The sequence below is a fragment of the Embiotoca jacksoni genome, unplaced genomic scaffold (assembly GCF_022577435.1).
Source record: "Embiotoca jacksoni isolate LCO1_2020_lvr unplaced genomic scaffold, fEmbJac1.0.p SCAF_8, whole genome shotgun sequence".
Lineage (NCBI taxonomy): Eukaryota > Metazoa > Chordata > Actinopteri > Embiotocidae > Embiotoca > Embiotoca jacksoni.
Window position 1 is genome coordinate 12,149,579 of NW_027185436.1, and position 13,010 is coordinate 12,162,588.

Sequence of the window (13,010 nt, forward strand, 5' to 3'; positions counted from 1 at the left end):
CTAAAAGGTCTCATCATTTGATATATAAGAGGCAGAAGGGCAATATTTGAATTTGCTGCGTTTCTGCGATTCATACTTTTTGCAACTTTTAATGCATTTACAGTATCTTTTCCTTTGTTTATTTTTTGTGATGAATTAGTGTGTTTTCTCAGCCAAGGCAAACATAATTCAATATTTTAGATACTGACCAGAGAAGTCCCGAAAGACACAAACAAAAAGATTTTGTTTGCATTGGTTTATGTAATCATATAGAGTAATCAAAAATACCCAACCCCTTTAGCCTGCAAGACACTGTAGCTATGTGAATAAAATCTAATTTTAATATATCAATTAAAACCTTTGGGTACTGTTTAAGTTTTACTGGATTTTGAGAGCATAATATTGAGCTTAATATTGAACAGTAGCCTACTAGTGATTTTTTTTTTCTCAAAAAGTCTAAAGCAAAATTGTTCAAACTCCTAACTCAGTATTTAATAATATCACAGGTTTCTAACACCTCTATTTTGTATGTTTAGCATGATGTAGCCTAGCCTCGTGTAAAAGTTTCCTGCTCATTAATATTCTTTGGTTGCTGCCAGTATTTTACCTCAAAAATCCACCGAATTAGATTCAAATCCTCTGACAAAAATGGCCACTCAGGAACAATTCCTGAACAAAGGTTTGGTTGAAGTATGCAATGGGATCATTGCATTGCTGGAAACCTCGCTGATTATCAAGCTTCAGTTCACCCACTGTCAGCATCACATCCATCTAAAGAACGGCCTCGTATTTACAAAGAATCCAAGATGCCACTTGCACCGTTTCGTACGTCTGCAGCAGCAAAACATCTTCCTAACAGGATGGTGTTGTGTTGTTTTCATTAAGGCCTTACTCTTCTTACACCGGACATACTCCTGGTCATTGGACCCAGTTTGGTCTCTTTACTCCATGAAACAACCTCCCAGAGCTCTGTAGGCCGATTCCACCTTTTCTTGATATTCAAGTCAACTTTAAGGTGCTTTTTGGTCATGACAGGTTTCCGAGCATGAAGTCTTTACTTACATTTTCTTCTTATAGATTGTATGAATACTTTTGTTCCTGCCTTCATCAGGCCATCTTGCAAGTCTGTGGCATTTAAACAGAGGTTTTTCTTAGCTACGTTTCTTCCCTGTGAAATATTGGTCTTTCTTCCTGGCTGCTGTGCAATGAGTTTAATTTAGTTTTTGCTTTCAGTGTCATGAAAATCAGTTTTTTTTATTTTGAAATATGATCTTCTAGCTTTTGAGAGGGTTCCTTTAACTTTATGTTTTTCTGAAACGGTGTCAGTGCTGTTAGAAAGTTAATTGTATTTCACATGTATTCGTTCATATTAGTAAGTAATTAAAAATAGAAATGTTAAATTTGAGTTGAAAAATATTGACAGTTGTATTACAAAAATAAAATCCTGCAACTCAGAGAAATTACGTTACACATTTTCAATCAATTTGGTTGTCACTCTGCTCATACAAATGTAATTTATGAAAAACGTGATGTCTTGGAAAATGTACAGCTCTGTTAAATAGTTTTAATTGCAACTAAAAATCAAACAAAGCAATGTCAATTAACAGGATGAAGAATGACTTCAAAATTTAATTCAAAGCATGCAGAACTGCCCTGAATGTCTGGCCTTACATTATTATCATACAGCTCAGCAAAGCCGAGGATTACCACTCAAACTTTTTTCTTTTCTCTTGCATTTTTGTCTTTCCACATCCTTCTCAAGCATTTATTTGCAAATCATTAATGGTGCCATGAGTTAGTTTTGAACTCTAGCAAGATAGATTAAAGACTAGAGGCAATTCTTTTCAAACTAGAAGGATTTCCTTTAAAAACAAACAGGTTTTCAGTTATTTAAAAACTGTGTTGACTGGAAAGAGTCTGGAATGAAGTCAGGTCAACCAAATATGAGGAAACTGCAAGCTAGCAGGCTTTCTCATGCCATCTGCAATAAATCAGAAAAGAACAATACAGTGATGAAGTTAGTGTTTTTTTTTTTAATAAGGTCCCTATCCCCGAGGAGATTTTTGGTGACAGAATACATTCACTTGTAACTCCACTCCCCTAACCTTACTCATCAAAACTAGGTGCCAAACTCCAACCCTCACCCTTTCCAAAACCTTATTCTAACCACAACCCTAAAACCAAGACTTAATGCTCACTCTACCCCAGGCGACCTCAATTTTGGTCCCCACAGTGATACATGTCCCCATGGGTTGGTGTGCATTCAGACACGCATACACATTTTGTACCATTCTTGGACTGCTCTGAAAACTATCATCATGTATCTATCGATCGATTTACCCAAATAGAATCTGAAAGTGGCACCATCATGTTCAAACTGTTATTAGAAAGACAGAGTACAATAAATCCATCTCCACACTTCATCATTTGAAGACCTAACTTGACTGTGATTGATGAATCTGTCTGCCCAGACATTCCTTCTCAACTGTGAAGTCACAGTTCCAGTTCAGCATCTTTTATTAGCTGATGCATACAGTCGACTACATTCCTTACCTGAACTCTACACCCACTATTGTCCCCACTGATTCTTCCTACTTCGAGGCAACGTGATGATGCAAAAGATAATTAGAGGTTAAAAATGTTATCAGGAACCAAGTTAACTTCCTTGTGATTTTAGATTGTTTGTTGTATCAAACATGTCTATTTGACTTGCAAGTTATATCACCTCTGATTTTGAGTTGACCTATTACAAACTACACAAGTAAAGTGGAATTTAATGAATAAACACCATAAAAGAAGTTGGGAATGAATGAATTCATAGATTTATGTAGTTTAATAACAGTGTTGTTTTCTAACTTTTTTAGAAAAAAGGTTTTTTTAAATAGTCCCAGGATGGAACATCAGAATGACAATAGACGCCAAGACTGCTCTTTTACTTCTTTTTTTCTCTATTTAGAAGCCTGCAGCTTCCTATTGTCCATGCTATTTATGCTGTTGTTTCAAGCATATAGAAACACATGTTTACCATGGATGAGGATGATCATAACAAATCTTTAAATGTCAAACTGTATGAGGTTGTACTCTACCCTAATTGAATTACAATTGTCTAAATCGGTGTCAACCTTTTTCCAGCTCAACTTGATTAAAATGTTGTTTGAATTGCAGTTTAAAATTTCAATAACCTCTGACAAGTATGGTGTTAAATAATCCGAGATTTCCATTTGTACTCTCAGTGAAGACAATGCAGTTCCTAATGACCTAGAGCTTTTAGCCTCAGAAATTAGCATTAGATTACAAGTAAATTAAGTTCTCTGCAGTGCAGACTTACAAACCTCTTCCTAAAGTGCACATAAAATGACATCTCAACTAGAACAACAATTTCAGGGAATGAACAAATACACAAAATATAACAATAAATTATAAAAGCAATGCACATCAGTGTAATATAAATGTGGGTCTACCGTATACAGTACAGTGTGTATTCAGGTATGTTTTTTAAATGTAGCACAGACCCAACAGACATTTCAACTAAAACAATATAAGAATGCATCTTGTTTGTGTTAAACCATTAAAACCTTTAGTTTGCAAGACATGAAGAGTCTTACTGCAGAGTAATGTATTAAAATATGTAATTAAAAGAGTATTAGACTGAATTACAAAACAAATAGGAAACTAATGTCTGATGTGTTTAGTGTTTGCCAGAAGCATGAGTATTCATCAGCAGAAAGTATTCTTTCATAGTTTATATGACGCATACAGAATACAATCAGGTCACCACTGAGACATTAAGTTGAAATTCTGCAGTCATATGAATGTTGCATGAAGCGCAGGAGCAGCAGAAAGAATAGTTTCCCTGTTTAACATGAAATGTTATGTTTAATGATAAAGCTCTCATTTAACTGGAGGACAGACATACTATCTATTACTCTGGCTCAGATACACTACGCAGGAATGGAGTAGGCTTCAGTTTAACAACGGAGGCTGCAAAATGCATGCTTGGATACAATCCAATCAGTGTCCGAATGATGTATATTCGTCTTCAGGCAAACCCTGTCAACATTACCATTGTCCAAGTTTACTCACCAACCTCAATAGGAGATGAGGAAATTGGGTCCTTTTATCATGCGCTCCAGGAAACTATCAACAAAATTCCTACCATCATCATAGGGGATTTCAATGCCAAAGTTGAGAATGACCTGAAAAGGCAGCAACGCTACTGCAAAGTTTGGACTAAGCAAAGCTAATGAGAGAGGTAAAAGACTGATCGATTTCTGCAATAAAAATGAATTGACTGTAACCAACACGTTATTTCAACAACATCCAAGGCGATTGTACACCTGGATCTCGCCAGATGGAAAAAAACTGAAATCAGATAGACTATATCTTAATCAGAAGAAGATGGAGGTCGAGCATAAAGGTAACAAGAACATACCCTGGTGCAGATTGTGGTTAAGATCATCAACTACTTGTAGCTGAAATACGAATGAAATTGAAGTCAGTGAAACGGGAGACTCCTCCACCTAGATATGATGTGAGGCGGATTAATGATCAATACCGACTGGAAGTGATAAATTCTTTCCAAGTACTGCTTGAAAAGGATGAAGAACGGACCCCAAATTAACTTTGAGAACAGACAAAGGAAGCAATCTGTGAAGCGGCACTAAAGAACTTGCCAAAACCAAAGAAATCTCGGTCACCATGGCTATCAGATGAAGTTGGTAAACTAGCTGATGAAAGACGGCTGATAAAAGCAAAGGGCCTACAATCTGAAAAGGACAAAAAGCAGTATAAAGATCTGACCAGGAGAATCCATCGTAGGACTAGACAGGATAAGCAGGCTTTCCTTGAAAAGAAGTGCGAGGAGGTTGAGTAACATTCATCTTCCAATCACTCGAGATCTTTTTAAGGCAGTGAAAGAAATCACAGGGAAGAAAACACCAAAGTTGAATGTAGTCAAGGATGAAGATGGAGAAATTCTAACTGAGGATGATCAAATCAAGCAAAGGTGGAAGCAGTACTGCCAAGGGTTGTATGCTAGTAGAGATGGTCTACGAGGTACATCAGAACCAATTGAGATGGAGGAAGAAGAACCTCCTATATTGAGAGCAGAAGTGGTACAGGCAATGAAGAAATTGCGGACTGGAAAAGAGAAAATAGATAAGAACTGGCCAAAAGACTGGACAAGATCAGTATTACCACTTCCTAAAAAAGGTGACACTCGAGAATGCAAAAACAACAGAACCATTTCTCTTATCTCTCATGCAAGTAAGATCCTGCTATACATTATTGTTGAGAGAATAAAGCAGTATATGTGTCGTGAGATCCTCCAGAGCAGGTTTTGCCGAAGGAAGGGTCACAAGAGATTAGATAGCAAACGTAAGGAATATAATGGAGAGAACTATGGAATTAAATTTTCCAGTTTACATGTGCTTTATTGACAACTCTAAAGCCTTTGATACTGTCCAACACAAAAAACTTTGAACTACCTTAGTATCAATGGGCTTCCCAAAACATGTTATAGAACTGCTGAGGACACTATGACCATCAAGAATCAACAGTGAGAACTGCATGCGGTGACACTGATTGGTTTAACATTGAGCAAGAGGAACGACAAGGATGTATACTGTCTCCTCATCTGTTCAATGCCTACGCAGAAGGTGATGATTGTCAACCAATGTGAAGAGAACCCATGCATTCAAGCAGGAAACGATGCAATTGAAGTAACAGACCATTTCACTTGCCTTTGGTCAATGATATCGAACCAAGGTGGTTGTTCCACCGAGATAAAACGCAGACTTGCAATAGCAAAATCATCAATGTCTGCTATGAACAAGATATGGAAGGACAAAAGCATCAGCAAAAGAACAAAAATCAGACTGGTCTCCACCTTGATTTTCCCGATTGCAACATATGCATGCGAAACTTGGGCTATCAATGCTGCAGATCGGAGAAAAATTGAAGCATTTGAGATGTGGTGTTGGAGAAAGCTTCTGTGCATTCCTTGGACAACCAAAAGGACCAATGAGAGTGTCCTGCTTGAAATTGGAGAAAAAAAATAATCTCTTCAAAGTGGTTGCAAAACAAAAACCGTAATATTTTGGTCACATTGCCAGGCGTGAAGGAGACAATCTGGAAAAGCTGATTATGTTTGGTAAAGTGGAAGGGAAAAGAAGTAGGGGAAGACAGAAACTCCGCTTGACAGATGGAATTACAACTCTTACAAAGAAATCAATTTATAGCTGCTACATCAAAGCTCAAAACCGCTATGAATGGAGAAAAGGTCACGAATACTCAGATATGAGTAGAACGACGACTCTTATTTGAAGAATCACTGAAGTCAATTTAATCATTAAACGGTGGCAGAGGATTATGGAGGGGTTCGGTTTCATGACTGATGTTTCTGATCAGTTCAGTATGCCTTATGACCCTAAATTATATACAATATGAGTTTTATTTAATGTTACTTCAGATATAAAGTATAAAGCTGTGACATACAACATCTGTAATGCATTTGATAGTTTTATCATAATCCTAGATCATCCTCCTCCTCCACACTCCTCGCTTGAATTTTTAATTTTATTTATCCCAAATACCAAAGAATGGTTCTAAATAATCTGTACAATTCAATGTGTTGCAATTATCTACTTTAATACAAGACATCGGTCACAGTTGTGCGACTTTGAGGTAATTTTAAGAATATGACAAAACATTACTGTTATGATAGTTATTAGTTATTAACCTGTTCATTTTTAAATAGTCAGAATAGAAGTGAAACCAGATGGTTATCATCACGACCTACAGTAGATTAGACCATGATGTTAATTTACCTGCCCCTGATGATGATATGACACTGCATGAATGTACCATATCACCAACGACCTCTAATGAATTGGTTAATATGTAAATTCCTTTTAATCACCAGCTGCTGATTATGGTAACACCCATACTGCTTCCAGTCAGCCCGTAGCTAAACTGTAATTTCCGGCCTGACAAGATCTCATCGAGGTGGTGCTGTTAAAGAAAAACTTGGACAAAAATAATGACGCTTGGCAGTAAATGAATCAGGATGGGAAAACATAACACTCCCATCTTTCCTATAAGTGAGGTAAACCAAAGTTGGCCAACCCTTTAATTTACAGGCCACCACCTGTAGGTGGACTTTACGCAAGATGTCTCAATAGTATCAGCATCATCACGCGCCGCGCGCGCGCGGGCACACGCACGCACACGCACTACACTACCAGTACAAAATGCATGCAAGGCAGACAGGTGGATGACTGAACTTATCAAACTCTTTCACTACCCCCTATTTCATATGTGCGTTTTGCAGTAACTGCAGCAAAACCTCAGCATGTCTCAAGTTAATGTTTGAGTACTTTGTATCAGTTACAAATAAACTGATCAAATTATCAAACTCCACGATGCAACTCCAAACTGTAAATCAGATAAAGCAGTGTGTGTGGTTAACTTAAAATATCAGAGACACTTACTCAAACTGTGTTGACTGAGAGCATTAAAGGCAGCAGATCAATGGGAATAATACAATGCTATTTAGTATATTCATATAACAACCTACATTTCTGCAATAAATTGTTTACTTTACTTGTTACTGTATGTTGACTTAATTAAAAAATGTCCTGCTGAGATGATGCAAATTGAAATATGATCAAGCAGACAACAATTAGTAAATGTCCCATCATACATCAGAGTCTATCGACAAAACTGTTTGTTTTTGCACAAGAGATCCTCAATTTGTAGATTCCAAAATCTCAATGAATCGATTTTTTAAAACAAGAAAAACTTGGACAAAAATAATGACGCTTGGCAGTAAATGAATCAGGACGGGAAAACATAACACTCCCATCTTTCCTATAAGTGAGGTAAACCAAAGTTGGCCAACCCTTTAATTTACAGGCCACCACCTGTAGGTGGACTTTACGCAAGATGTCTCAATAGTATCAGCATCATCACGCGCCAAGCGCTTGGCTACTTTTCATCACTGCCAGAATGTTAAATGAAATGAAATTTCTCCCATATGCTCTGCCTTTTAGAAAAATATAAAAGTGAACATCATATCATTACTCGTCAGTGAGCAGAAGTAGGAGTCTCATGAAGGAATAAAGATTCCACAATGCTCAGTGTCACATGTTTCCCGCAATATTTTCCATTTCATCAGTGAAGTGTGACAGCAGTTCACCCCAGAAAGGCACATTTTGATTTATAGGATCTGTAACTTGAGTTTGAAAAGTTTCACAAACTATTAATTTAAAGCTTGTGAATATGATAACGCATATCATTAGTGGTAGTATTGTTCGTTAAGGAACCAGGAAACGTGCATGTCTCGTAAAACCACTGACAGCCTGTAATTATAGCCTGTAATTATAGCATGTAAAGACCGTATGTAGGCAGAAACATTACTTCCTTTTTCCTGCATCACTTCATTCATTACATTACTTGTTGTTATATATATTCATAATTATTAGCAGTGACTCTAACATTCAATATTCTAGCTTAATATACAGTTGAGCCCACACAACAGCAGTTTCTGAACGTAAAGCAAACATTATTATGTTCTCTTTCCTTATCTTTCATGCACATGAAGGGACTGTTTTGTTTTGTTTGTACCAGGTTGTTATGCAGCGAAGTAACAAAACCAGAGGGATCACATACCTGAACCAAGTTTGACCAATTGTTTCTCATGTACAGTACATCCGGAAAGTATTCACAGCGCTTCACTTTTTCCACATTTTGTTATATTATTCCAAAATGGATTAAATTCATTTTTTCCCTCAAAATTCTACACACAATACCCCATAATGACAAATGTGAAAAAAAAAAATCACATGTACATAAGTATTCACAGCCTTTGCCATTACACTCAAAATTGAGCTCAGGTGCATCCTGTTTCCACTGATCATCCTTGAGATGTTTCTACAACTTGATTGGAGTCCACCTGTGGTAAATTCAGTTGATTGGACATGATTTGGAAAGGCACACACCGTCTATATAAGGTCCCACAGTTGGCAGTGCATGTCAGAGCACAAACCAAACCATGAAGTCTAAGGAATTGTTTGTAGACCTCCGAGACAGGATTGTATTGAGGCACAGATCTGGGGAAGGGTACATAAAAATGTCTGCAGCATTGAAGGTCCCAATGAGCACAGTGGCCTCCATCATCTGTAAATGGAAGAAGTTTGGAGAGAGAGAAAACTTGCAGAAGTGCTGCTCCAACTATGCAGTGAGAGAAAATCAAATAAATGGCACAACAACATATGAAATAAATCGGACTTCTCCACACAATACAGGACCACTGAACGTGTGAGAAGAAACGCAGTGAATCCCTCAGATTTCCTGTAGCTTGTAAAGCAGCCTGTAGGACTTTCCTGTGCTGCAGACCAAGCTTCTGGCCTTACTGATAACACTGTGAAAGTGATCAAGACGTCTCTGAAAAGAGGTCAAAAATGCTCCTTCAGTGCCACAGGTCTGCATCCAAAGTACAGTAGGTTCCTCGAATTTTCTATACAATTGTCTTTAAGTCACGGCTAATACATTTTCATAAATTTTTCTTGCCTACGTTATTTACATCAGATCTCTGAGGAGGTAGATACTGATTTGACAGGCTGCTCTCATGTCACAACGTCCCTTCCTGCAAGATTACACCCACCTCAGACATGTTTCATCCTGAAAGCAGTGACTGCAACAACAGGTGAGTACACAGCCAAGAGAGACTAAGAGTAAGTGACAAGCATGTGTACAACAAATACACCGTATTCTTAAATATTTTGGCCCTCGCAGGATTAATCCTGCCAAAGATTTTCTTTTTAATTCTCTGTCTCTTTCCCCCTCTTAATTTCAACAATAAATGCTGAACATGGGAGTGGAAAGAGTAGAGTTGGAGTGTAAACATTCCCTTTGAAAAATGTTCCCTTCATGTCAACAGTGTGACCAGGTGCAAGACAAATAGAACAATGCGTGATCATTTGTTTTTCTTGGCCTATGTAGAAAACAATCTGAGAGTAGCTTCTGATGCACCAACACCCTGCTGAGTCTAAGAATAAAATCTCTCTTCGCAGAAGCCGTAACCTTTAAGTTCCTTTAGTGCTAACCTGTCTGGAAAAAGACAATTGTATCGAATAGAACACAGCCCTTCAAGATGCTGGTTAATAGGTTCATCCTGCACATCATCCTCACAGCAACAAAGATACATTTGATTGGTTTGAGACAGGAGCTCAACTTCCACCCCTTGGCTGTTAACAACTAAAAAACTTTTTCCACTGTTAAATGAACGCGTTGCTCACCATCAGTCATAACACAACAGGCTGTGGCAGTCAATTTACTGCATGAACTGTAATCTCATTAAAACACTTTTTTATGCCAACGGCAAGATGTTTCCTGTTTCTAAGCATTATATATTTCTTTACTTTATTATCTAGGATAATAGCCACCAGATACAGACCAACCACATTTTGATAACCACAGACAACATTTGTGCCCTTGCGTGTGCTAAATACATCTATACTGTAAGTCTAACAGTTATTTTTTAGCCAGTATTGACAAAATATTATGTGCATTCTGTGTATTCTTGCCATCTTGCTTTGACACTGAATAGCCCTGCTGTAGATTCCTACTGTAATAGTTTGCTCATGAAAAATGTTATGTGGGGGGAATGTGGAGAAACATTCAAAAAGGCCCAGTGTATACTGCATACAGCTGCAATATTTGAGGCTTCATATGTTGAATTGCTATGAGAGGAAGATCAAATGAAGCAAAGAATGAGTAAAGGCACAGTAGATGGTGAGATTTAATGTTTGGGACATTATTGTGTAGCACATAAACTAAAAGTTAAACCCAACAGTATGGGCCTCTGTCATTTTAAGTCTTACAGTTTAAACTAAAAGAAAGAAATGGTGTGGCAGTCTCTGGTGTTTCATCTAAAGTATTGCACAATAGGACAAAAAAATAGTAGTTTCTGACTATGATGTCTCAATTAGGACAGAAAGCACCTATAAGCTCATGGCTTGTGTGGAAACTGGTCCTGATGGAGGGCGAAGTGGTAACAGAGGTATGCTGAAGGAATGAAATGAACATTAGTGGCATGGACTCAAAACTTGTCTAAGGTGGAAGCTCACTAATAATTCACATAAATGTGTCAGTCTAAGATGCAACCTCAAATGCTTTTCAAACTGTGTCGAGCCTCTGACAAATTAGATGAATTTTAATGCGCGAAAAATGTATCTTCCTCTGAACTTGCGCAAAAAGACGCCCAGCTTTGATATCAGCGGGCTGTTTTTAAAATAGCCAAAGGCTAGAGCTTTTCACGGCACACATTTTGACTTGCATGCACAATAGCACACACACAAGTGGGGCTGAATTGTTAACATTTGCATTGCATTTGTAAATATGTATTTTACTTGTATTATAATAGGTTTTATAGAAGTTAATTTTGTCTAAGTGTCACTGAGTTTGTGGGTGTTAGGCAATTTGTATCTCTGTGAAGCATTAGTGTAATGACGGGCTGCCTTTAATTCAAATTTAAATGTAAGCTACTTCAAGGCTTGTGCTCTCAATATACAGAATAATGACTGCAACGCAGGAAACACGTGTAAAATACATGTAAAATACATATTTACAAATGCAATGCAAATGTTAACAACTCAGCCCCACTTGTGTGTGTGTGTGTGTGTGGGGTGTGTGTGTGTGTGTGTGTGTGTGTGTGTGTGTGTGTGTGTGTGTGTGTGTGTGCGTGTGCTATTGTGCATGCAAGTCAAAATGTGTGCTGTGAAAAGCTCTAGCCTTTGGCAATTTTAAAAACAGCCATAAATCAGGTTAAATGGTAACAAAAAGAACACAGGCCAACTGTAGGCTATATTTTCCATACTTATTTGTAAACTATATGGAACTTAAAATATGCTTTCATGGAGAGAGTGACTTTTTTTGAACATAGCATCTGTTTTTATGTTTAGTTTTTCAGTAGGCTATTGTAAATTGAAATAATGTCAATTCAAAATGTAAATGTAACAGAGCAAACTTCGGTATGTTCAGTTGGCTTTAAAACTTATCTGGCAGAGTGAAGCTTGTCCAGTCAGTATGTGGGCTAATTGGTCTGAAGTATTTGCAGTTTCAAACCATTGCCTGTCTTGTCAGACCATCTCCTGTACGTTTCTTCTCCAGGAAGTTGTGAGCACCTGCATGTCTGACATTGTTGGACTCCTTGTTTGTTTCGCATTGTTAAAATAGTAAACCACTTACTTTAACTGATTAAAAAAATGGTTTCAATGCATATCAAAACAACCTGCTTTATTATACACTTGTAGAAAAAGCCTACAAACTCGTACAATAAAATGCGCAGGAAAAGACAATTTAAAATAATAACGTGGCAGTAAAAAACAAGAATCTCTTAAATTATTTAACAGTGTTCTGATCCAAAACTGTAGGCTATATGTGAAAAAGACTGACCTAATTGGTCCTAATAATCTTAAGTGAAACTGCTCTAATCAGTCTTTCTGGTTTGGTTAAAAACAAGGCGACCCAATAAGGAGGGGGAAACCGTTTCCATGTGTCAAATATTTTTACAGTTTATATCCACAACACTATAACTTTTTTTTTTTTTTTAACATAATGAGGAATTCACTCATGGGCCTAGATTATAGTGCCTCAATTCAAAAGTATGTTTTTCTGATATAGTAACCAAAATCTCGTTCAATATGTTGCATTATTCCTGACAGCTTTTCTTTGTACCATGAATAAATGAGAAAAGCTCCTAGAAATGCTGAGGCTGCAATAGTTTCCGTAATTACGATATGTAGTCTGAAGTTGTTTGACAGGGCTAGATAGATAGTTACTTTTTTTAATCCCCAAGGGGAAATTTTTTTTCAAGTGATGAAGCAGAGAAGGAACTAGGAAGGAGAAAATGCATTCTTTGTCTCTGTGGAATTCCTGAAACCAAATGTCGCGTCAGATGACGCAACGCAGTCAATAAAACACCCAACAGACTTAGCTGCAGGTTCAAGGTTGCTGCCACAGAAGAGCTT